We start from the raw sequence: 26,984 nt of genomic DNA on the forward strand, positions 1-26,984 counted from the left end.
TGATCATTTCCTAACCCCTCATGGGGTACACTTGCATCAAACTAGAAGGCACCTCAGTGGTAGTCAGTGTAGTCCCTGTACCAGTGTTTTGATTTGGAATGATGACGATATCTATCCAAATCCCTTTTCATTGGCTTTGAGAGGAAACCATCTATCTCTCACATGAAACCCACATGAAAGCCAACATATTCAATATGACACCATAAGCTCACTTTCCCTTTTTGCATGTGGTTCTACTTGGCCTCCTCATCTTTTGAATCTTGCACTGGGATAATACAGGCCTGCTCTTTAGAGCTGACAACCACATGCCATGCATTAGGCTGGTCTTCGCCAGGCTGTGCAACCAGTCCAGTGCAACACCTAGCTCTCAGACAGAGCAGCAAGCCTCCCCCACCACACCACAGTCAGTTTCGAGACCAATTATTAACAGCAGACAGAGAGTGGGAGGTGGGTTTGTTCCACGTGTTTACACGTATACACAATTCTGATGAATTAGGCCAGAAGCTATGCTTCCTCTGAAAGACGAAAATAGATGTCTGCACTGCAATGACACGCTGTTCAGTTGTCACAGTCACTACACAAGGCTCACTTCTATGAGTGAGTTCACCTACAGACCCCAGGGATCAAAGGTATGCTCCCCCCCCCCCAACTGGTGAATCGAAACATCTCAAACTTCTAAAATCGAGCTCTCTGATTCATGCACGAAGGCATGACATCTTGAGCCCTGTCTCTCATGTACCTCTGTGGGCACAGTGACCGATGATACTTACAAAGAATTGATTCACGTTCTTCTGTTTTGTTGCCATCACTTTGGAGAAGTATTCCTTGTTGCCCATAACCTCTCCTGCCATCAAACAGATCACTGCCCAGATCAATGCCTGCTTTAGGTGATGCGCTACGGTCGCCATTGTATCCCGCTGTCTCACTGGTCTTGTTAAACTCCCTAAAGTTAATGCGTTAATGCTTAACCAACGGCTCAGCTCGACCGACCCACCCTGTGCTCTCAAGAGAATCACTTTGACTGACTGATGTCACTGTTTAAGGCTCTATTTATATGTAGGGGAAACAGAGAGAGAGAGAGAGAGAGAGAGAAGGAGCGTGAGATGTGTTAACCAGCGCTGAGAAGTAAGATAGGTGTGAACTCTGTGGGTTCCCCCGTCTGAGTGCAGCGAGTTTCCTTTAAAATGTGCCATGCTGACGTTCAGAGGTGCCATTGCTGCACTCAGTTGAATCACCCCACTTCCACCACCTCCAGGAATACCTGGGGAAGCCTCAGGGTGGGGCTGCACAACGGAGTCTGTGGTCAGAGGAGGGGGGGGGGGGGGGCGGTTCTGATGGATGGACGTACTGATTTCTGTACCGCCTACATTTACACACATTTACATGTGAAAGGTTCAGATGCAAAAGCCTCTAAATGTCACCTATGTCAAAAATGAGATAAAGATGGTGAGGGGATGCTCTCCACACATAGTATACGTTAATCAAATAATTTAACTTCTAAACCCACTAAATACCACTCTCTTCCTGGTTTGAAATATCGATTTATAGGCAAAAACCTATAGGAGCCTGAATTTAAATGCTCATTTAAAAGAAAAGTGGTCAGACGGATTTAGAGGGTTTTGCATCTGAACTCTTCATGTATTCATTTAGCAGACGCTATCAATCGCTAATCAATATTCCATTCATTAATACTTTTTATTATTTATTAATTTAGCAGAAAAATTCAGACACACACACACACTCCCACCCACACCACCCGTTGTGGTAGTCTCCCAGCGTCAACAGCAGTTTGAGGCCTAGTCACTGAGGTGCCTGATGTTGGCCTGCTGCCAGTGCTGCAAAAGGAAATGGTGGTTATCATTGTTCAGCTTTCTAGTAAAGCTGGGCAACTATATTTTTCTGCGCAATTGAAAGTAACACATCTTTTCTAAGTGAAGTCCTGGGTGACATCATTGCAGATTCTTGTGTCGTTGGCCTGATCATGCAAAGAAAATCCCAGCCAAGAATTTTCTTTATGATATCTGAAATTGCTACACATTTCTTTTTGGTCTAGATGGGAATTTTTGTCAGTTTCTCTTTTATCATTGCTTGTTTTCAACTGAACTAACAGCTGACAGTAAACACATTTAATTTAAATCAAGAAATGTATCTTACCTATTATAGACTCTCATCTTTTCAAGGCCAAGGTCAACTTTAGACCATTTCTTTCCTCTAGAGGGACATGCTGTATATGTGTGGTATGCATTATTGTATCTGCACTTAAGAGAACAAAGGCATTTATGGCATATCAAATCAGACTAAATAATAACAGTTACAAACTGACATTAAACACAAAATTGAGGTAAATTACCTTAATAATGACCTTATCTTAGAAACGAGCGGCACACCCAAGGCATTTGTATCAACTTGGGTGTGGGTCCCTTTTTGAGAGAAATGAAACAAAATGACACACCTCTTCACTTCGCATGCACAGTGCACACTGCAAGATTAGTGGGACAGACTCAATGCAAACCCTCTATCTAACCTGATATAAAATATCACACCTAAAAACTAATCTCTGTATTGGTTGTCTGCACATCTTTTTTAAAATGTCTACCTCCAACACACTTCTAAATTAAAAACATTTGTATGGGTGCGTACGTACTCTAGCTCTTTGACACGCTCTAGCTCTTTGAAACCGTTCAGAGTATTGTTGGAATTGTAACGTCCCATATTGTTGGAAGCGTCCCATTCTCAGAGCATCCTGAGTTGACTCTGGGCAATCCAGCTGAAGAGACAGAGCGGCCGAGCATGACGTCAGTCTAACTGAAAACAGTGGCAGAGGGTGTTTTGAGGAAATAGTACTTTTTAGGAATCATAGACCAAAACTAGTATTTAAACAAAATTGAATGCATAGTGTCACTTAATGAAACATAAAGCCCCATTTCAATCAGTGTGTCAACAGAGTTTATATAAAGTTGGAGTGAGGCCTACATCACAGTGAGCAATTACTGTACCATACAAGGCTCACAGGCCAGACAGACAGACACAGAGAGAGAGAGAGAGACGAGAATAGAGAACCATCATTTTGAGGTTTCCTTTCATGTGTGTGTTTGCTGAGACAGCAGACACTGGCGCTGTTGATCACATGGACTCGCTGTGTGACTGAGTAGGTGTGAGGTGTGTGCACATTCACCTGCACATACTTGTAATCCATACGTGGCTACGCATATTACCTGTGAGGCGGCTGAAGAAGCACTTGCAGCGACTGCTGTCCCTCACCAGCAGGGTGTAGGCGGAGCCCCTGTCTCCATAGGGATGCTCTGGGAGCCCAGCCCCACCTCCAGGTAGCTCAGCTCACACAGATGGTGCCTGGACTGCTTCTGCATCTAATCAGATGGCGGGTCTCTCTAGAAAGACAGGTGAAATACCCAATGACTGGAGTGAAAATAGATGCAGGAAAGAGGGTGCAGATAGCAAAAGATAGGGAAGATAGCTATATATTAAACAATTTGTAGTACAAATTTAAATGTTTCAAAAGCTTCCAGTAACTTCTCAAGTTTGTATTTTAAAGCCATCTTAAATCTTTTCTATTTTGACTCTAATGAAAATGTGAGGTCAACTACAGTAATATGTACCGGTCCCCCTGACTTTTTAAACACAGGATAACTACCCAAAATTTGCCAAAGCAAAACTATTTACAATAGTTATTCATAGTGTTGTATTAGTCAATACTGTAATTAGTTACACCCAATAAAAGTAAACTCTTGTATCCTGTCTATCTCTTATCCTCTTTTATAACGGCACTCATAATCAAACTCATTTATTGCAAACTCATTTATTGATAAATGACTGTAATTTGAGCACATGCTTGATTCACCCAAAGATATTCTCAGTTATGCCTCACTAAATCAAGCACAAACTCAGACAGCCGCTAACTCAAACAGATTCCTCTGGCCCGAATCCATTCCAGAGGGCAATGTCATCCATCCCAGAACTAGATCACATCGGGAGCTTGACATCCCAGATAGGCTAACAGGCTCATTGTGTCCTGACCAGGCTGAACCAGAAGCAGGAGCAGAACTCAGACAGCTGTCAATCAGCAGGCCCAACAACAGATCTATAAAAAGTCAAAGCAACACAGCACAACACAACAGCACGACGATGAACCAGAGCTAGTGCACATTTGCAGATACGCCGGAGCTATACAACTGCAGCACAACATATTTTGTCTGGTTGTAGGATAGTAAAATTCTTAAAAGATATTAAAGTTTGGCATCATGTCACAGCTAATGATATGTTACAAAGTATGCTATAGTTTATTTGGTTTATAAATTTACATTTTAGGCTACTGTTTTTGCCATGTTTTTTCCACTATTTCAGTCTTGTGGCCTTTTTTTATGAAATTGCAATTGAAAGGAACCTTTTATTGGACTGGTTACAATAGAATACTCTTGAGACAGATAATCCAACCACAACACCTACTTAAAGGCCCCACTTCAAAAACGCTTTGTCGAAATTATCCAACAATTCCACGTGTTACAAAAAGTAACCATGGATCGATTGTCACTTTCTTTCCGAAGTGGGCCATGGTCTACCGGTGATATCATTCAGTGGTGTCCTGCTGCAGACGTCATCATGCTTCCCTTTTTGTCTCTGTCGATGGAGCGTCACTGAGCCTGGTTTTCCGGGTCTGTGGCTTGTAGTGAAACCCCATCTAGTCACAGGTTCATCGTTGCCACGCCCACACCTCCCTCAACCGACCCTCCCTCATCAGCTGTGTCACTCTCGCTGAGTCAGACTCATTCCACTCTATGGCTTGCCCCTTGGAGTTTACTCTCAAAACACCTCATCATCACCTCTGTGGTACTGAAAGCTTCTTAGTAATGGAGAGAGGAAAATCTTCCGTCACTCTGTCAGACATTTAGCTACCTGTGCTATGTTGCACTTTGTTTCTTTTGGATCCTTTAGAACAGATCAACTTGATTGGTTATTTTTTTAATACACTGACATAATGTGTCTCTCACTTATGATTCATTCTCTGCACTTATGATTGTGTCTATTGTGTAACACATGGAACAATGTGGTTGCACTGCAACAAGTTGCCCCATGTATTGCCTAAAGCAAAACGTTGAACATTTTATTTAATTAATACATTGACAATGTCAGAGACTTGTCTCCACTTTGTACCGCTTGACAAGTTCAGTTGTGACTTTTTGAGTGCATCTCTGATACAGTGTTTAGGCTATGAGATGTAACAGGCAGGTCAGCATAGTTGATCTGTTGACTGTTTGCAGGTTATGGCATGTCTCGTAGGCAGAGAACAACTGAAAAACTCAAAAACTATCCACTTAATCGACAGAGTCAGTGTACTGATGAAGGAATAGATTAGATATATATGGAAGGTTTGCAAAGTGATATCATGCTCCTTTTAACCCTCTATGGGACTAATTAAGGAAATTCATAAAAAAAAATTAATGACCTTTGATTTTAAGTGTATAAAGGCCTAAAATAAATTTCCTATGCTCACTTTCCCAAATTGACCTTTGACCTTTATTTTGGTGTATCGTCATTTATAAATGACTTTGTCCCATTAGGGTATATTTTTTTTCGTGATTTCTTAATGTAAACAACAATTGATTAAATAACAATGGCTTCATTATCCATGAACATATTTTATTAAAAAAACACTTTAAAATTTTCAATTCAGGATGATTCTAAAAGAATAAAAAATACAAAAAAATATGCAAATTTGTCACATTACTGATGAAACTGAACCAGGCAGTTCTTTTTTGGTGTGAAGCATAGGTGTATGGAATCAATTTTGTGTCAAAAAAATTAAAGAATACTTATAAAATAGCAAGCAAAAAAAATCAAATCAAAATACCAAATAGAAAAAATCAAACAATTTTTTTTAACTCAATTAAAAAATACAAGATTGCAATGAAATCATTTGGGTAACCGTGTAACATATTTGTCTTTGCCTCTTTCTCAGTTTTGTTTGCTGCTGTTTTCTTTGATTACGATTCCAGCTTTCTCGTTTGCGCTCCCTGACTTTTTGATTGCGGTTTTGACACAAACGTGTCGGGGGCATAGGTCAGGGGGTTGGGATTTCCTTGGGTGCATTCCCATTGGCTTATTTATGTTTGACGGACAGCTAAGCAAGTTTACGATTCAGTTTATTATTAACAATTGTAACTATTACTGATTGTACATTGTTGTTTACAGGAGCAAGTACGAACTGAGTTCTTACAAAGAATACAACAAAGATTCCTCTTAATGTTGAGAAATGAAGCAGTAGACCTCGGCTATCTATTAGATGTTGCCCAGCAGGAATGGAATGTTAGCTACTAGCTAGCCTACCGAGCGGGGCTCAAGGCAAGGTGAACATCGCATTTCCTCACACACACCAAACACACACACACACACAGACACACACACACACACACACACACCAAACGCACACACACACACACAAACACACACACATGCACCAAACACACACAGACACACACACAGACACACACATACCAAACATACACACACACACACCAAACACACACAGACACACACACACACACACCAAACACACACACACACACACAAACACACACACATGCACCAAACACACACAGACACACACACCAAACACACACACAAACATTCAAACACACACACACACACACACACACACACACACACACACACACACATACCAAACACACACAGACACACACACAGACACACACATACCAAACATACACACACACACACACAGAGAGACACACACACACACACACACCAAACACACACACACAAACACACACACATGCACCAAACACACACAGACACACACACCAAACACACACACAAACATTCAAATACACACACACACACACAGACACACACCAAACACACACACAGACACAACAAACACACACACACACCACATACACACACCAGACACACACACACACACACCACATACACACACACACACACACACAGAGACACACACACACACACAGAGAGACACACACACACACACACACACACACACACACTATAATCAACTGGGCTCCACTCTTACAACTACCTCGTCCTCATCACTGCTAGATTCACTGTCCTCACTGCCCTCAGGAATAGGCATAGCTGTCCCTCTCACCTTACCATAAAACTTGGAAACTTCCTAAGAAAGATGTATGAATAAATAGATTGACCCTGCATCACAGCAGTATAATCTACACCACAACAGTAGATACCATCACGGAAATTTGTATCCCTTAATGGGACTTTGTCATTTATACATGACATGCACTTTTTAACTGTTTTGAAGAAGGATTTGTAGATTTCTTCACATGAAATGACTAAAATAGTTTAAAAAACTGTTTAGGCTATTTAGTTATATTTTTTATTGGTGATTTATGTGTGTTTTATAGCTTAAAAATGGACTTACCATGATGCTACTCATGCATGTGACCTAACATGGGCTCTTGTCTCCTTTACTTCCTTGTTGCATCACATGACATCCTGACATCATATAATCTTTGATTTTATTGGTTAGAGGGGATTTTAGATTACAAATTTAAGGTACAATATGATTGGTTAGAGGCTTGTGTTATTTTTTAAAGCTGTTTTTTGAAGCGTCATTTATAAATGACAAAGTCCCATAGAGGGTAGTATTTTTGGTACTTTCAAAATAGAAAAATACAGTTGATTTTAATACATGGTGTGGCTGTGTATTTTATAGTTTATTTTGATACATTAAAAATTAGGGGTATATTTGATATTTTATTTTAAAATACATTGATGTATTTTTGCCCATCCCTGCCAACAGCTAGAGTAGCCAGACAGCTACAGTGCTACACTCTGTTGGCTGCAGTGCTACCTAGGGCTGGCCCTGATGCAGGGTACTGTCAAGTAGTGAAGTGATATGCAGGTAGCCAATGTTTAAGTCACCTAGCTGAGTTAGACAGAAGGCGAGCCCTGCTTGCTCTGGTATGTCTGTCCCCAGGGGCGGAGTGGCAATCGGGAGGGTCGGGAGTTTTCCCGGTGGGCCGGCTGAAGAATGTGTGCGGTGTGGGCCGGCCCATACAATCTCTGTCGTGGCCGTGAGGCGTACGCGGCCATCGACATTTTTAATTGATTATGAATAATCAGGGATAATCTTCGTAATCTACGTTTTGGAGGTATAAGAAGTCTAACCAATATGTATACCACTCGCTCACGGTCTATAGGTCATTCATGGTTAACCTGCACACTTATCTCTCCCATGCTGATTTTTGTGTAGGCTAGCCTGAATTTTTTTTATCTTAATTCATTTTTGTCTTATTCAGGCTTTACAGAACTTTCATGGTCACAAATAAAAAAATGACAATCTTATTTGTTTGTTTGTTCTTAAATTAACGTAGACCTAGGCCAGGGGCGCCTGCAGGAATTAATGCTATGGTACGCACACCCATCACTGCCCCCCCCCCCCCCCACGCGTGGACAATATTTGTCCGTTTCCCGGTTTTAGGTCCTGCATTGGTCAGCAAAAAAGTAGCATAGCAACATTCACATGCAATAATACAACAACGTCTTCAATGACCTTGTAGCGTGACTTTACAAATGTGAAGATGTGATAATAATTAACAATGAGAATCATAATTTGCTATTAAAATATTTTTAGTCATATTACTGCTTAAATCCAGCTTGCTCTAAAACAAATAAAAATGTGCAAATGCTGCAAGATAGTGATAGACAACCAGTGTGAAACAAGTTAGACTTATAATGTTTAAAAACTTAGAAGCTTAGAATTGAAGTGTGTTTTCTTAATTAAAAGCATAAATTGTTTTTTTCTAGAATAATCTGTTATGATTTTGCTTAAACTTAAAGAGTGTTTTTTCTTAAATATATATAAGAAAGTTTGCTTATAAAACTTAAAATGTTTTGCTACATAAAATGTGTTTGCTTAGATATGAAAAGGTTGTGTTAGAATTAAAGTGTGTTACTGTATGCTAAATGAGATGTGCTTTGAACAAAATGTAAAGACAGAATGTAAGAACATAATGTACCAGCTGTAAGAAACTGTTTGTCAGCAAAACAAAAAGCTGACTGGCAACCAAACAAAAACAAAAAAGCAGAACCAATATTTCATGGCAAGACACAATACCAAATTTGGACATGTTCTATCTGACCAAGAGGGGTATAAAAAGAGAACGGCCCCTTGTTCAGGGCTTTTTGATCTTCTTTTTTTTCTTTGGATCGAGCATTTTGCTTTTAGACTTAGACAGTTTTCTTTCTTTGTACTTTTTTTATTTGTATTTAATAAAAGTCAAAATCCTAACCTTTGATTAGGGGTTTGTAAAAAGACCGTCTAGCGTTTTCTCGTATTTTTCTGCCTCTCCTGTGTTGCTGAGAACCCCGGACGCCTTACAACAGGGGCTCTGCCCCAAAAATCTTCGCTCCGGGTGAGTAAGCGTCCGTTTGAGGGCTACTTTCTAAGACACTGTATATGGGCAAAAAATATACTGCGCACGCACTGACACACACAGGAGTAGAGAACTCAGCCAGGCATTTAGGAAGGAAAGTTCTATGCTCCAGGGCAGACAAAAAACCAAATAGGCTTTGTTAGCAAATTAATTTGTTGTGAAAAATTGTTTGTGAAACTAAGGTCTAGGACCCATTGTGGTCTAAACGCACATCACACACCCAAGCGAGGATACGGAAATCTGTCTGATAAATACATGTGTATTTGGAGATAGGACTTAAACGGTTATAGATCCGTTGTGGTCAATTGAAGTGCTTATATGTTACAAGAATTGTCATAAAAAGGAGCTTTAATTTAATTTTGACAAGAATCCCCAAATAATAGGGTAGTTGATTTTCTCTCAAATCTGGACGGCCAGACGAACGTCCGTAGTGAGTTTTTGACCTCTCTCAGATTTTGATGACAAACAACTCTTGCAAATACATCTCTGAATTTCTTCCTCTTTTAGTGAAGTTAACCACATATTGAAGTACGAACCAAGGGAATAGGGAACAGCGACTAAGAGATAGAAAGTGACTCTGAAGTAGTCCACCTTCCTTAGCCCCCAAACCCCAAATTAGGGAATTTGATTCAGATAGAGAAAACCTCTCAACAAAGTCAACCCTATCGTACATCCTAAACCCGTTGAAAAGGGGCCCTCGCATGAGACACATACACTGAAAGATACTTCCTCTTTTACCCTGTGATATTATCACAGTCCGAAGACAATTACACACAGGAGTAGCGATCAATCCCTTTAGACACCAGAGTAGTCACAAAACGCATACCTCCTCTTTTACCCTGTGAAATCCTCACAGTCCGAAGACGAGCGCACCCACACCTACAGGAGTAGCGATCTCTACTGTGTTACGGGAGCCCCGTAGACACCAGAGTGGACACAAAACGCAACATGGCGCCCAACGTGTAGGCAGTGATTGAGTTAGACGGACAAGTCACCACACTAGCCTGAGCGCTCGGACCCAAATACCCACGAGAGTATAGGGAACGACCACACAGCCTAAGCGCAGGAACCCAACATACCCAGAAAGAGTGTATGGGGTAGGCTTATACAGTCTAAGCGCCCGAACCCAATATACCCGGAAAGAGTGTATATAAGGTACGATCAGGCAGAAGAGCACTTTAGATAAAACCCGGAGAGCGCACCGGTGAATCTGGAAGCTCGAAAAAAGCGCAGGAAAGTCTTGATAAAATAATAGCGCAGGCGCAAATCGGCCCAGTAAAGGACAAAGAAGGACAATAAGGTACCGGCTCTTATAAATCCTGGCCATATAATTACTGGCAAACCAAGTCGATCACTGAAGCCGACAGAGGCTGACTGTATCCGTAGATAAGGTATATCTTAGGTGTCACTGACTGTATCCGGAAAGAGAGCTCAGAGCACATAGTGAAGTGGGGAGTGACGACTACCCACAAGGAACCGCACCTACAAACCCTTAACAAAGAGGAACAGTTTTTAAACAGCCGAGACTAGGGTGACATGGCCAATGCAGCTGCAGATAGTGAATGGACGGATGACGCAGATCATGCCGAAGAAGCCGACAACGTGCAAGACCATTTAACATGCAAGCAATAAGAGATGCCATAGCCTGCCAGCAAAGCCCGGGTGGTAGGAGACGGCTCCGTCAACCGACAAGCACATCTAATCCCACACAGAATTGCAGGTTGAGCCTTGAAAGTGTGTTAGATTTAGACCTCGGCACTGACAGGAGCACATTCCTTAACCCGGCAAACATCCAACTGTCACACTCAGCAGGAGTAGCTGCTGCAGTGGAAGGACGATGGAGCAAAGAGACCCGAAACAATAGGGCCCTCTTACTACCCCAACTCCCGCTGAAGTCGGGAATAGTGGTGACAGAAAATCATAACTGATCCACAAGTTAGCACCGTCCTACATGTGGCTTATGAGGCTCATGATGGGACAATGAACCACAACCAGCAAGTACAATACTTACAAACATTACTGCAGAAAGCCGTATTAGCGGCATCAGGGTCAATAACAACCACACCATTTGGTGATGGGGTTTTCTGTTATGATGCAACAGCAGCAGCGGAAGCACTCAGGAACGTAATACTATTAAATTCAGGGAAAAAGTTTGTAGTAGTAGCGTTCACAGAAGAAGCCTTCCAAAAACTAAATACAGCATTAAGAAAACCCATGGCTCAAGCCCCTGCAATTCAAAAGGAGACAAAGAGTAGTGTGACAAGCACCCCTATGGCACCCTTGTTAACCGACCTCACGCCTCCACTGCCAGACACTCTAGCTCCGGCATTAGAGCCCATGGCGGCTTAAACGGCTAGAACAGCCCCAAATACAGACTCAATAGAGTTTGAATTCCCAGACCCCCCTAGGCCAAGAGAATAGGGGGAGAAAAAATGATATTCTTAGCAGCACCACCAGATCAGGTGCCCTCTGTTATCATGGGAGCCTTAACCATGTTAAGACAAGTTGACATTATGACAGACCCTCCCGAAGAAGCTAAAGTAAGGAGGACATTCAGTTCAGCTAGATACCGTATAGCTCGTAGTACAGTGGCCATCAGCATAGGAGAGCCCAAACAAGAGCAAATGGTGAGACTGAACACCCCAGGGTCTCTTAGTGAGTGGTACTCCGCAGTGCAAATGGGAACCGCCACGAGTAACCTGACTATAAGGTTCGTAGTTGATATAGGAGAAAACTAAGCCTTTTTAGAAAGTCTGATGAGACAGGCATATGCATGCAGCCCAGAAGGGGCCTCTCAGATTATCACCACACTTCCAACCACAACGGAGGAGGAAGTAAAAGAGCAAGAAGAAGCAGACTCAGAAATACGCAAATCTGCAAACACCCAGACCCTCTCCTCAGGGAGAAAACCCTATTGGCCTTCAATATGAAGGGTCATGATTACAAAACTCTGCTCCCCTAGAGTTCAACAGGGACCACACCATGCTGACTCATGTAGAGCAGGAACCCCCCCCACCCCCCCCCCCCCCCCCCCCCCATTGTGCAATCTGCGTCTCACAACGACGCAGTACAGTACATAGAAGGGAAAATAGAAGATTACAGCCAGTCATATATGGTTTGCAGGACCACAATGCCCCCATGTAAACCACCTGTATGATCAACCAATGAAGGTGCAGCCTTCTGCCCACTAAATACTTCCCAGATATATCAGTATCAGTAAGGAAACAGAGAATAATAGTCTGAACATTTCCTGGCACGAAGCCTAAAGAGAAAAAAAAAAGAGAAGTAACAAACAAGACGAAAACAGAGTTCATAATCGACACTGGAGCTGACCTTTCTGTCATATCTGATACCGATGGCAAAGTAATTAAGGGAAAAACACAAATACAGCTAGCCGATGGGACTATAGCTTTGGCTCAAAATAGAGCTGTAGGAGACTTACAGGGAATTTCAGGGAAGAAAAATCTGTTAGGATTGAAAGATTTAGACAAAGCCCTGCCACACATAGGATGGTTGAAAGAAATCAACAATGACAAAGTGTTAGAAGGGATAATAGAGAACACTGACCTAACTAACATCGACCGATTGAGGGAAATATTACAACAAGGATTGTATTCAGAATTTAAAAATGATGTAGGGCTGGTGAAAGAAGTGTATACAATCAGGGGAGGAATGCCAGGGTGTGAAAGCCAATATCCAATAAACAAAGATGCAAGGGAAGAAATACGTCAGACAATACAGGAACTGACGGCCTTGAAGGTGATTATACCCGAACCCAACCCCCCATGTTCAATGCCTATTCAGGCAATAGCCAAACCAGACGGCACGTGGCGCATGGTCCACGACCTTAGGGAATTGAATCGAAGAACAGTGAAAGACAGACGAAGCCTTATCAACCCCTATAGAACCCTGACACAAATACCTAACAAAAAGTTCAAGACATGTCTCGACCTGGCAAACGGATACTGGTCCGTACCCCTAGACGAGTCCAGTTCATTGAAAACGTGTTTCACATTTGAAGGACAGGGATATAGGTGGGGGAGACTTCCCCAAGGGCTATGCAATAGCGCAAATCAATTTCAAACCGTAATGGAAAAGATCCTGGAGGGACTGGAAGTGCAGGTGTATGTGGACGATATTTTTATCACCCATGACAGCGAAGACGAACACCTAGATTGCCTAGCAGAAGTCATACACAGACTGAAAGAAGCTGGTCTGAAAATAGGACTCAAGAAATGTGAAATGGGACAGCATAAGGTCAAATACTTAGGGTTTGCATTAACCAGTGAAGGAAAGGCCCCCTTAGAAGGATACATGGAAGGAGCCTGGGCCAACCCGATCACTGGGGTGAAGGCCCTTGAAGTACTGTTAGGAAAACTAGAATACGTATCAGCACACATACCAAACTACAGCCAATACGCTGCTCCTTTGCATGCAGCCAAAGGAAGACTCAGGGTGATGGAAAAGGGAAAGCGAAGAAAACACGTGGACTCCCCCTTAAGACCCGATGAAAAGATGGCTCTTGATGACCTAAAAAGACATTGTGAGGGCAATACATTGGAGCTAGAAAAGAGAGTACTCGCTTCCCCATTAGAAGCTTACTTACACATCTCCGAGAAAGGTGGCTTGATAGAGGCCAGAAATTATTCATCCAAGAAACCTTGTTTGTTGATGTCTATGACCTGGTCCCCTGCCGAGTCTCGATACCCAGAGGAAGAGAAATTACTGACTCTAGCATTCCGATTTTATCCAACAATTGTTAATTTAGGATCCCCTCCTGAAGTGTTGTTTTTGACCCAAAACACTCTTCTATCAGAAGCATCAAAAGACACAGTACAGGGCAGCAGGGCTCTGTCCTCTAGATGGGGGAAGTGGCAAATCATGATGACTGATCATAGAGTCAAGTTCAGATGCCAGAGACCAAAATCCTCCATACCAGAAACGAACAAGCCAAAAGCAGAAGTGATACCACAAGCAGTTATATTTACTGACGGTTCGAAGCGAGTTGATGAAAACCTTGCCAAATGGGCCATAATAGCTAAAACTCCTGAAGGGAAACACCTATATCAGAAGTCAGGCTATGTAGAAGGATCAGCACAAACAGGTGAAGTGACTGCATTGAGAGAAGCGTTAGCCTGGGCTGACTCCAGAAAAAGAAAAATCATACAAATAGTGACGGATAGTCAGTATTGTTATAATGGAGTTACAGAGGACTTGGAGTTTTGGGAACAGAGAGAGTTTCAGAACTACAAAGGAAAAGAGCTCCAACACGCTCATGAGTGGGCTATAATAGCTGAGCTACGCAAGAAAAAACACATACTGGTGAAGCATGTAAATAGCCACACACAGCTACAGGACTTTGAACACAGAGGAAATGCAGAAGTAGACAGATTGGCGCAGGATAGGGCAGACTACCCGGTCTCTGCGGCAGGTATTCTAAGCAATGCATTATGTGTTTTTCCTGAAGCATGGGAAAGAGAAGGGTTTATATGCATCCCCAAAGGAGAAGGAGAGAGAGTGTTAACCAAAATACACAACGCAATAGGACATAGTGGTCTGATGCGGACTCGTGCTTGGTTGACCAAAAACAAAATACAGATAGCAGGTTTGAACCCACTATTTGGAATAATAAAAAGCAACTGCGAAAGCTGTGCCAACAAAGGAGGAGGTCCCATTCCGAAGGGAAAGATGTACCCCATAGCCATTAAAAAGCCAGGGGAGTGCTACTCTGCTGACATCGCGGGGCCTCTGCCTACCCCTTCATTAGGAAATAAATATTTTCTAATTATTACTGACAATGCAGCAAGAGTTATTGCAGATCGTATTGCACAATACTTCACCCACAAAAACTCACTGTCATTGAGAATGGACAATGCCACTCATTTCAAAAACAAGATAGTATTAGAATTACTAGAAGAAATAGGCGTCCAAGCAGTATTCTCAATGGCATACAAACCACAAACAAATGGGTTGGCGGAACGCGGAGTGAGATCGGCAAAGGAGTACATTAAATCAAACTCGACTGCAGACTGGGACAAGCCCAGGCAGCTGATGTTACTAAATGAATACTTATCACAACCTAAGCTCCCGGTAACCGACAAACCACCCATAAATAACGACCCTAAGCACTCATGTTCTGTTACACAGATCGGACAGAGAGTCTGGGTCAACAGACAACAGGCGACAAGAGGCCAAGGTGTCAAACACACAAACGAAGGTGGGGACGTAGTAGTGAACGTAGAAGACAACGTGGTGACCTTAGCGAGAACAGGCAGGGTACATCTCTCACACATACGTTTACAAACATGACAACACCCACAACACTAATGCCCATGTGTCTTGCCCGAGGACTGCCTATTGTCTCAACCACACAGGGGAGGGCTCGATCGGCTGGGGCGAGGTGACCCATCGGACCCAGCTGAAGCACCGCTCAGATGGACAGCTTATACACCAGGAGAGTGTGCTCACTGTGGAGTACAGTGTACCGTGCTCCACTGGAAAGGTGTACGAAGACTTAGGGGCAGCCTGCCCAAACTGAAGAAATACAAAACAAATTGTGACAGTATTGTCCTGTCTTGACTATGCATGTCCTGTCTAGATGGACAGGGCAGACTCTATAACTATCTACAGTATGGATCATGTCCTGACTGGGAACTGTTTTAAGGAGGGATTCTATGGCCTAATCCCGAGCAATTCCAATCTGAAACCCCTGAACGGGCGATTAGGATTTTTGGTAACACTTTATAATAACTACACACAATTCATCATTTATTAAGCCTTTGTTACTTATTAGTTAATGGTTTCTTCATCATTAGTAATTTCTTGTTCATACATAATTTATCATCAGTAAAGCATTTGTTCACACAATTATAAATGGTTTATAAGCCTATCCAAAAAATATGTTTGTAAGTACATGATTTATACTTAATAAGTAATGAAACAACCACTTAAAATGAAATCATTTTCTTATTATAAACCAGTTGCAAACTATTACAAAATGCTTTGTTCATCATTTGTAAAGCATTGTTCCTATGTTAATTCTTATAAATAAAGTATTTGTACACACAGTTATAAATGGTTTGTTCATAGTAAATAAGCCTATATCTAAAATATGTTTATGAATTATTGTTAATACTTAATAAATGTTGCAATAATATTTTGTTGATTAAGTAATATTTCCATTATTTAACAGTTGTTACATACACATGCACTAATGATTAGTTAGGGTGAGGATACATATTTTATAAACCACTTCCTAATACTATATATCATGATTAACTCAGGAGTTACAAGTGGTTAGTTAATGATATGTTGTGAGCTTATCTAAAGTGAGGACTTTTTATGCCTTGCAACACATTTTGAAATGAGTTGTAAAGATTACATTCACATTCATTCATTTAGCAGACAAGCGACGTACACATGTCAATTAAATTGAAGGCCATTGACATAACAGTGACCGCCGGGAATCGAACCCCCAACTTTTCAGGCTACTGCATGCTAGACCTGCCCCTTATCCACTACACTACCTTGGCCCAGATAGAAACCCCTACAACTATGCAAGAGTTTCTGTTTTCTTCTACTACACACTGTTATTAAACATCTGTAAACTATTATTAAATGCTGTATTCTTCATTTGTAAAGCATTATTCCTACATTAATTATCATTTGTAAATCATGTTTACACACAGTTAAAAATGGTTTGCTCATAGTAAACATGCATATCTATATTATATTTTTGAATTGACTGTTGTAATACCACTGGGCAGAGGTAGTGTAGTGGATAGGGAGCTGGGTTAACATGTAGTAACCCATAAAGTTGGGGGTTCAAACCCCGGCGTCCACCTTGCCCTTTAATTTCATTGACATGTGTAAGTCGCTTTAGGTGAAAGTGTTGGCTAAATTAATAAATCCAAGTGTAAACTTTATAACTAATTTGTAAATGTGTTGCAAGGCATAAAACGTCCTCACTTTAGATGAGCTCACAAAATATCATTAACTAACCACTTGTAACTCCTGAGTTAATTATGAATTATAGTATTAGGAAGTGGTTTATAAAATATGTATCCTCACCTTAACTCATCATTAGTGCATGTGTATGTAACAACTGTTAAATAATGGAAATATTACTTAATCAAAAACATATTATTGCATCATTTATTAAGTATTAACAATAATGTATGAACATATTTTATATATATGCTTATTTACTATGAACAAACTATTTATAACTGTGTGAACAAATGTTTTACTGATGATAAATTAGAAATTACTAATGATGAACAAACCATTAACTAATAAGTAACAAAGGCTTAATAAATGATGAACTGTGTGTAGTTATTATAAAGTGTTACCGGATTTTTTTTTTTAGCCACACCGGTTACACAGACACTGCTATTAGTCAGTATTTGCAACGTGCTTACTGCACCACTCTGCCTGATTGTCAGAAATAAGAGAGAACTAATAAAAATGCCTGAAGCCTTCTGAGGCCAGGCTCGAATACCACAGGCTACAAACCACAAGAAAACAGAGCATCACTGGACTGTGAAAGCGATCAGTGGAAGCAGTATAACGGGCCCCTATGCTAGGCCCTCTACCAGCCTACATGGTATGATCAATTCCAGCATGAGCAATGACTTGTTTGAAAGAATAAAGTCACCTGAACTCAACTCCTCATGCATTAGTGTAAACAGAGACGTGTACACTGGAGAGGGGAGAGAGCTCAGAGCCATAATAATCTTCAAATGCACAAGACAATATGTAAACTTGAATGTTCTCACCTGCGCTAGCTTTATAGCACATGGGATAACCACAAACCCCTGGACTTTAGAAACAAGTAGAGAGGACCGTCCTGATATGAGAACTGCTCATGTCAACAACATCCAACTAAAGAAAAAATGAGCTGCAGTATACCTGAATACTCAGAAATCCTGACCATGATGGTCAACATGCATCCAAATATATCACTGGAACAAGAAGAAGTATCTCCTATTCACACTTGGAGTTGTAGCAATAGTTGTATTGGTGAAATTATCCTATTGCTTACTACTCGAATTATCATCCCAGAACAAACCAGTAAGATAGAAAATAGCTACTTCAGAAACAAGTGAGAGAGAAAAAGGGAAGTACGTGGAAAACTGACAGACAAATATGTGTATTGCTGTGACAGTTGAACAGTCGCGTAAGCTGGCTGGTTCAGCGAAACCACAAACCAAGACACCCGAGATGAACTGTGAATCTGACCTTTGCTGATACATAAAACGAGCAGAAGGGCTAGACTAAAAATCACTCCAAGATCATCAGACTTTAAGACAAGACCTCTGATTCTCCGCAAACAAAATGAATTTATCCGACAACTCTTTGAACATCAACTCTTCGACTGCTCCTTTCCCTGTGGGGACCCAGCCGGTAGGCACCTTTTTAATTTCAACAATGATGACGTGTTTTCTGCTGCCAAACCTCATATACTACTTTATTGGAAGTACGTTGTATGCAGCAATTAATCTAGGCAGACTGTACATGCTAGGCAAGACTATACCTAGTGCAACAATTGTTTTCATGGGCTTAGGCGTCAAAAAGACAGGCCTCCCTGGTTGGACAACCATTAATGCCATAATGATGTTGATAGGGCTGACAAATGATGTGATGAAATATTACTTCCCTGAAGCATGGTGGGCCCCGTTTATCATAGGGGCCACAGACTTGTTGATATTGATGATGTATTTTGTCACAATAGCCTCAACTATGAAAACAGTCAACCTCAAGGGTGAGATACTGTTTATCGGCGCCCAGATTATAGGATTGACAATAACATGTGCTGTGCTTGACGTACTGGAGCAACCCGTGTGCATACTTATGTGTGCATATGTGTATTACACCGTAGGGAAGGCTAACCAAAGCAGACTGTCCTCCCCTATAGGGAGACGTTATAGCCAACGGCGGAATGAAAAGCCGGCGACTATACTTTTTTCTCAAACACCTGCATAATAGCAAGAATTGGGCCTGGATAGAGGGCACCATGGCCTTCTGTGAGAATCGAATAAGACCCTTTTCCCCTTTTCTCTTTTTCATATTTTTGTTTTGTTTATTCATTTATTTAATTTCATTATTTTTTCTCTTTTTCCACTCCCCTTACACCTCCTCAAATTCAGAGATGGTGAATGAAAGTAGCATAGAGCCATGAACATAGAAATAATATTCATTTTATATGATGTCCATGATCATAGGATAAAACAAAAGCCAGGTCTACGGAACAAGAGGCTGGGATCTCCAGTGCACCAAAGAGAAGCCGCTCTCTAGAGCCAGCCCCTACAAACGGTGACTCACAAGACATGGCAGGGAAAAGGAAGAAGGGGAAAGAATACAAGATCAGACCACGCACCCTTGTAGACATCCATAGTGACCAGTCCCCCGATTTGGCTGAAGGGCCTGGATCCGCTCAGAGACAGATGGACCCCCCCACAACCAGTCATTGAGTAGAACGCAGGGGATGAATTTGATCAACCCCATATGGCGCAGAAATTCAATATTAGCTTTTATAGCACTTTCCTTGATGAATCCATTGCTGTTAACGATTTAGTTACCAGACAAGATACTGCAACACACCCGGTACAAGAATGGGTGAACATAATAGATGGCAATAGTGGCCGATACGCTCCAATGGTGGAGGCGGAGGGAGAAACTATGATGATGAAAGCAGAAATAATGCAACCGATGACTGTCAAAGTGCAAAAAGAGTCTGTACAGACTGCAGACATGATGGAGATAGAAGAACAGGCGATGCCTGTACATGCAACAATTAGAGGACACAGTTTAGCCTCTACAGCGCGAGCTGAGCCTGTGGGGGGAGAACTAAGTCCTATTGAAGCGAGAGAAATGAGAAGGTGTTACCTATGGGCAGATGAGGAACATAGAACACACAAACTGACCATTAGGGGCCTTGAAAGATCCGAACAACTGGAGATTGATATCCCACATGAAACCCAGAATTAAGGGAGTCCCTTAGCTTGAGGCCAAATGGACTTAAAAGAAACGACAGGAGATGTATCAAGATTCTGTCCTGATTTTCAATAGGGAAGGACGGTAGGATGTCAACTTACATGACAGCCAGTGTACGCTCAGTGTCTGAGAATTTATAGATGCATGACAGGGCACGCTGGAGTGCGATAAGCAAGCCAGAGTGCATAAACGGGAAACCCTATTGTCTTTATGGCAAGATTCTTGGAGCGGGTCACCGCTGACACACACAAACCCATCACAAGGCGGGACATCAAGAACGCAGGATGGTGCAAACATAGCTGACCAGAGGAAATGGACCCACATGCCATCATCATCCTCGACCCCAGCCAAATGAACAACGGACTTGACACCATTAAGCCTCTATTGGACTTTTCCCCTGACCGGCGGGACCAAACGGATCGTCGTGACCAACAGGACCGGAATTATCACATCTCCAAGCGGAGGGTGTAGCGTGACTTTACAAATGTGAAGATGTGATAATAATTAACAATGAGAATCATAATTTGCTATTAAAATATTTTTAGTCATATTACTGCTTAAATCCAGCTTGCTCTAAAACAAATAAAAATGTGCAAATGCTGCAAGATAGTGATAGACAACCAGTGTGAAACAAGTTAGACTTATAATGTTTAAAAACTTAGAAGCTTAGAATTGAAGTGTGTTTTCTTAATTAAAAGCATAAATTGTTTTTTTCTAGAATAATCTGTTATGATTTTGCTTAAACTTAAAGAGTGTTTTTTCTTAAATATATATAAGAAAGTTTGCTTATAAAACTTAAAATGTTTTGCTACATAAAATGTGTTTGCTTAGATATGAAAAGGTTGTGTTAGAATTAAAGTGTGTTACTGTATGCTAAATGAGATGTGCTTTGAACAAAATGTAAAGACAGAATGTAAGAACATAATGTACCAGCTGTAAGAAACTGTTTGTCAGCAAAACAAAAAGCTGACTGGCAACCAAACAAAAACAAAAAAGCAGAACCAATATTTCATGGCAAGACACAATACCAAATTTGGACATGTTCTATCTGACCAAGAGGGGTATAAAAAGAGAACGGCCCCTTGTTCAGGGCTTTTTGATCTTCTTTTTTTTCTTTGGATCGAGCATTTTGCTTTTAGACTTAGACAGTTTTCTTTCTTTGTACTTTTTTTATTTGTATTTAATAAAAGTCAAAATCCTAACCTTTGATTAGGGGTTTGTAAAAAGACCGTCTAGCGTTTTCTCGTATTTTTCTGCCTCTCCTGTGTTGCTGAGAACCCCGGACGCCTTACAACAGGGGCTCTGCCCCAAAAATCTTCGCTCCGGGTGAGTAAGCGTCCGTTTGAGGGCTACTTTCTAAGACACTGTATATGGGCAAAAAATATACTGCGCACGCACTGACACACACAGGAGTAGAGAACTCAGCCAGGCATTTAGGAAGGAAAGTTCTATGCTCCAGGGCAGACAAAAAACCAAATAGGCTTTGTTAGCAAATTAATTTGTTGTGAAAAATTGTTTGTGAAACTAAGGTCTAGGACCCATTGTGGTCTAAACGCACATCACACACCCAAGCGAGGATACGGAAATCTGTCTGATAAATACATGTGTATTTGGAGATAGGACTTAAACGGTTATAGATCCGTTGTGGTCAATTGAAGTGCTTATATGTTACAAGAATTGTCATAAAAAGGAGCTTTAATTTAATTTTGACAAGAATCCCCAAATAATAGGGTAGTTGATTTTCTCTCAAATCTGGACGGCCAGACGAACGTCCGTAGTGAGTTTTTGACCTCTCTCAGATTTTGATGACAAACAACTCTTGCAAATACAGCTCTGAATTTCTTCCTCTTTTAGTGAAGTTAACCACATATTGAAGTACGAACCAAGGGAATAGGGAACAGCGACTAAGAGATAGAAAGTGACTCTGAAGTAGTCCACCTTCCTTAGCCCCCAAACCCCAAATTAGGGAATTTGATTCAGATAGAGAAAACCTCTCAACAAAGTCAACCCTATCGTACATCCTAAACCCGTTGAAAAGGGGCCCTCGCATGAGACACATACACTGAAAGATACTTCCTCTTTTACCCTGTGATATTATCACAGTCCGAAGACAATTACACACAGGAGTAGCGATCTCAACTGTGTTAAAGGGAATCCCTTTAGACACCAGAGTAGTCACAAAACGCATACCTCCTCTTTTACCCTGTGAAATCCTCACAGTCCGAAGACGAGCGCACCCACACCTACAGGAGTAGCGATCTCTACTGTGTTACGGGAGCCCCGTTGACACCAGAGTGGACACAAAACGCAACAACCTATTCATTTGGACAACTTGATTCAGCCCTATACAGAACAGTCTATACAGTGTGAATACACACACACGGGAAATTTTCTCTTGGTGTTGAGTAGCCTGATGGTACGCACAGTGCGTACGGACGTACACCTGCAGGCGCGCCTGGCCTAGGCTAGACTGGGGGATGTGTTTCTGGTTTATCCAATGAACCGATTGCAGGTCAAGTCTATTTACAGAAATGTAGGGGGATAAATGAGCGGCCCCCTCGTCTAATGGCATGATCCTACAAGCGATCAAGATCGTGGAAAACTACAGGATTTTTGACAGTCGACGGATTTGCGTGGTTGCTTGCTGTTACATGGATGGAAGGCAGAGTTAGGAGCTAAAGAATTGACGTTATTGCTAGGTGGAAACTAGCACAAGCTAGTCGTATGTTGATATGTAGGCCTAGCCTAAGTAAGGGATAATGGACGACACGGTGGTCTGTTCACAGAAGTTAATGCACAGTCGAGGTTGTAAAACGGCCCCGACACGAAGCGGAGGGCCGTTTAAACCTCGTAGTGCATTAACTTCTGTGAACAGACCACCGTGGAGTCCATTATCCCGCTTATTCCACTGTTGCCACTTGCGTTGTGTTCATTTCCTGTTACAATTTAAACGTTTTAATCGCTAAAACTGTCTTGTTTGTAGAACTAATTTCTTCCGACACATATCAACTAATTTCTCAACTCACAGGACAAACTGCCGTTACTAGTTCTAAATGGATGGTTGCTACGGCCAAAGGCCAGTCGTTAGTTCTATCTCTCCCGTTGTCAAGCGGGCGTATCCCAAGATTCTGATGAACTTTAGCTTTGAAACATCGCTATTTTACTTAGCCTGCTGTCATCCATCTAGCTAAAAGCCACCTCCGTCATATGCTACAATGTTGCAATGTTCTTAACGTCTTTGAAACATCGCTATTTTACTTAGCCTGCTGTCATCCATCTAGCTAAAAGCCACCTCCGTCATATGCTACAATGTTGCAATGTTCTTAACGTCTGCATTTTACAGCTCGGATGCAACGTGACAGTTCATTTAAACTTCACAACAAGTTTGGCGAATTAATATACAAGTGTGATACGGCCAAAAAATGGATCTACTTCATAGGTGTGCAGAAAACATACGGTTAATGGCCGAGACTAGGGTGACATGGCCAATGCAGCTGCAGATAGTGAATGGACGGATGACGCAGATCATGCCGAAGAAGCCGACAACGTGCAAGACCATTTAACATGCAAGCAATAAGAGATGCCATAGCCTGCCAGCAAAGCCCGGGTGGTAGGAGACGGCTCCGTCAACCGACAAGCACATCTAATCCCACACAGAATTGCAGGTTGAGCCTTGAAAGTGTGTTAGATTTAGACCTCGGCACTGACAGGAGCACATTCCTTAACCCGGCAAACATCCAACTGTCACACTCAGCAGGAGTAGCTGCTGCAGTGGAAGGACGATGGAGCAAAGAGACCCGAAACAATAGGGCCCTCTTACTACCCCAACTCCCGCTGAAGTCGGGAATAGTGGTGACAGAAAATCATAACTGATCCACAAGTTAGCACCGTCCTACATGTGGCTTATGAGGCTCATGATGGGACAATGAACCACAACCAGCAAGTACAATACTTACAAACATTACTGCAGAAAGCCGTATTAGCGGCATCAGGGTCAATAACAACCACACCATTTGGTGATGGGGTTTTCTGTTATGATGCAACAGCAGCAGCGGAAGCACTCAGGAACGTAATACTATTAAATTCAGGGAAAAAGTTTGTAGTAGTAGCGTTCACAGAAGAAGCCTTCCAAAAACTAAATACAGCATTAAGAAAACCCATGGCTCAAGCCCCTGCAATTCAAAAGGAGACAAAGAGTAGTGTGACAAGCACCCCTATGGCACCCTTGTTAACCGACCTCACGCCTCCACTGCCAGACACTCTAGCTCCGGCATTAGAGCCCATGGCGGCTTAAACGGCTAGAACAGCCCCAAATACAGACTCAATAGAGTTTGAATTCCCAGACCCCCCTAGGCCAAGAGAATAGGGGGAGAAAAAATGATATTCTTAGCAGCACCACCAGATCAGGTGCCCTCTGTTATCATGGGAGCCTTAACCATGTTAAGACAAGTTGACATTATGACAGACCCTCCCGAAGAAGCTAAAGTAAGGAGGACATTCAGTTCAGCTAGATACCGTATAGCTCGTAGTACAGTGGCCATCAGCATAGGAGAGCCCAAACAAGAGCAAATGGTGAGACTGAACACCCCAGGGTCTCTTAGTGAGTGGTACTCCGCAGTGCAAATGGGAACCGCCACGAGTAACCTGACTATAAGGTTCGTAGTTGATATAGGAGAAAACTAAGCCTTTTTAGAAAGTCTGATGAGACAGGCATATGCATGCAGCCCAGAAGGGGCCTCTCAGATTATCACCACACTTCCAACCACAACGGAGGAGGAAGTAAAAGAGCAAGAAGAAGCAGACTCAGAAATACGCAAATCTGCAAACACCCAGACCCTCTCCTCAGGGAGAAAACCCTATTGGCCTTCAATATGAAGGGTCATGATTACAAAACTCTGCTCCCCTAGAGTTCAACAGGGACCACACCATGCTGACTCATGTAGAGCAGGAACCCCCCCCACCCCCCCCCCCCCCCCCCCCCCATTGTGCAATCTGCGTCTCACAACGACGCAGTACAGTACATAGAAGGGAAAATAGAAGATTACAGCCAGTCATATATGGTTTGCAGGACCACAATGCCCCCATGTAAACCACCTGTATGATCAACCAATGAAGGTGCAGCCTTCTGCCCACTAAATACTTCCCAGATATATCAGTATCAGTAAGGAAACAGAGAATAATAGTCTGAACATTTCCTGGCACGAAGCCTAAAGAGAAAAAAAAAAGAGAAGTAACAAACAAGACGAAAACAGAGTTCATAATCGACACTGGAGCTGACCTTTCTGTCATATCTGATACCGATGGCAAAGTAATTAAGGGAAAAACACAAATACAGCTAGCCGATGGGACTATAGCTTTGGCTCAAAATAGAGCTGTAGGAGACTTACAGGGAATTTCAGGGAAGAAAAATCTGTTAGGATTGAAAGATTTAGACAAAGCCCTGCCACACATAGGATGGTTGAAAGAAATCAACAATGACAAAGTGTTAGAAGGGATAATAGAGAACACTGACCTAACTAACATCGACCGATTGAGGGAAATATTACAACAAGGATTGTATTCAGAATTTAAAAATGATGTAGGGCTGGTGAAAGAAGTGTATACAATCAGGGGAGGAATGCCAGGGTGTGAAAGCCAATATCCAATAAACAAAGATGCAAGGGAAGAAATACGTCAGACAATACAGGAACTGACGGCCTTGAAGGTGATTATACCCGAACCCAACCCCCCATGTTCAATGCCTATTCAGGCAATAGCCAAACCAGACGGCACGTGGCGCATGGTCCACGACCTTAGGGAATTGAATCGAAGAACAGTGAAAGACAGACGAAGCCTTATCAACCCCTATAGAACCCTGACACAAATACCTAACAAAAAGTTCAAGACATGTCTCGACCTGGCAAACGGATACTGGTCCGTACCCCTAGACGAGTCCAGTTCATTGAAAACGTGTTTCACATTTGAAGGACAGGGATATAGGTGGGGGAGACTTCCCCAAGGGCTATGCAATAGCGCAAATCAATTTCAAACCGTAATGGAAAAGATCCTGGAGGGACTGGAAGTGCAGGTGTATGTGGACGATATTTTTATCACCCATGACAGCGAAGACGAACACCTAGATTGCCTAGCAGAAGTCATACACAGACTGAAAGAAGCTGGTCTGAAAATAGGACTCAAGAAATGTGAAATGGGACAGCATAAGGTCAAATACTTAGGGTTTGCATTAACCAGTGAAGGAAAGGCCCCCTTAGAAGGATACATGGAAGGAGCCTGGGCCAACCCGATCACTGGGGTGAAGGCCCTTGAAGTACTGTTAGGAAAACTAGAATACGTATCAGCACACATACCAAACTACAGCCAATACGCTGCTCCTTTGCATGCAGCCAAAGGAAGACTCAGGGTGATGGAAAAGGGAAAGCGAAGAAAACACGTGGACTCCCCCTTAAGACCCGATGAAAAGATGGCTCTTGATGACCTAAAAAGACATTGTGAGGGCAATACATTGGAGCTAGAAAAGAGAGTACTCGCTTCCCCATT

The sequence above is a fragment of the Alosa pseudoharengus genome, unplaced genomic scaffold (assembly GCF_046254945.1).
Source record: "Alosa pseudoharengus isolate Yale_2024_CS ecotype anadromous, Long Island Sound unplaced genomic scaffold, YU_APseudo_1.1 YU_APseudo_1.1_scf_51, whole genome shotgun sequence".
In the NCBI taxonomy this organism is placed as follows: domain Eukaryota; kingdom Metazoa; phylum Chordata; class Actinopteri; order Clupeiformes; family Clupeidae; genus Alosa; species Alosa pseudoharengus.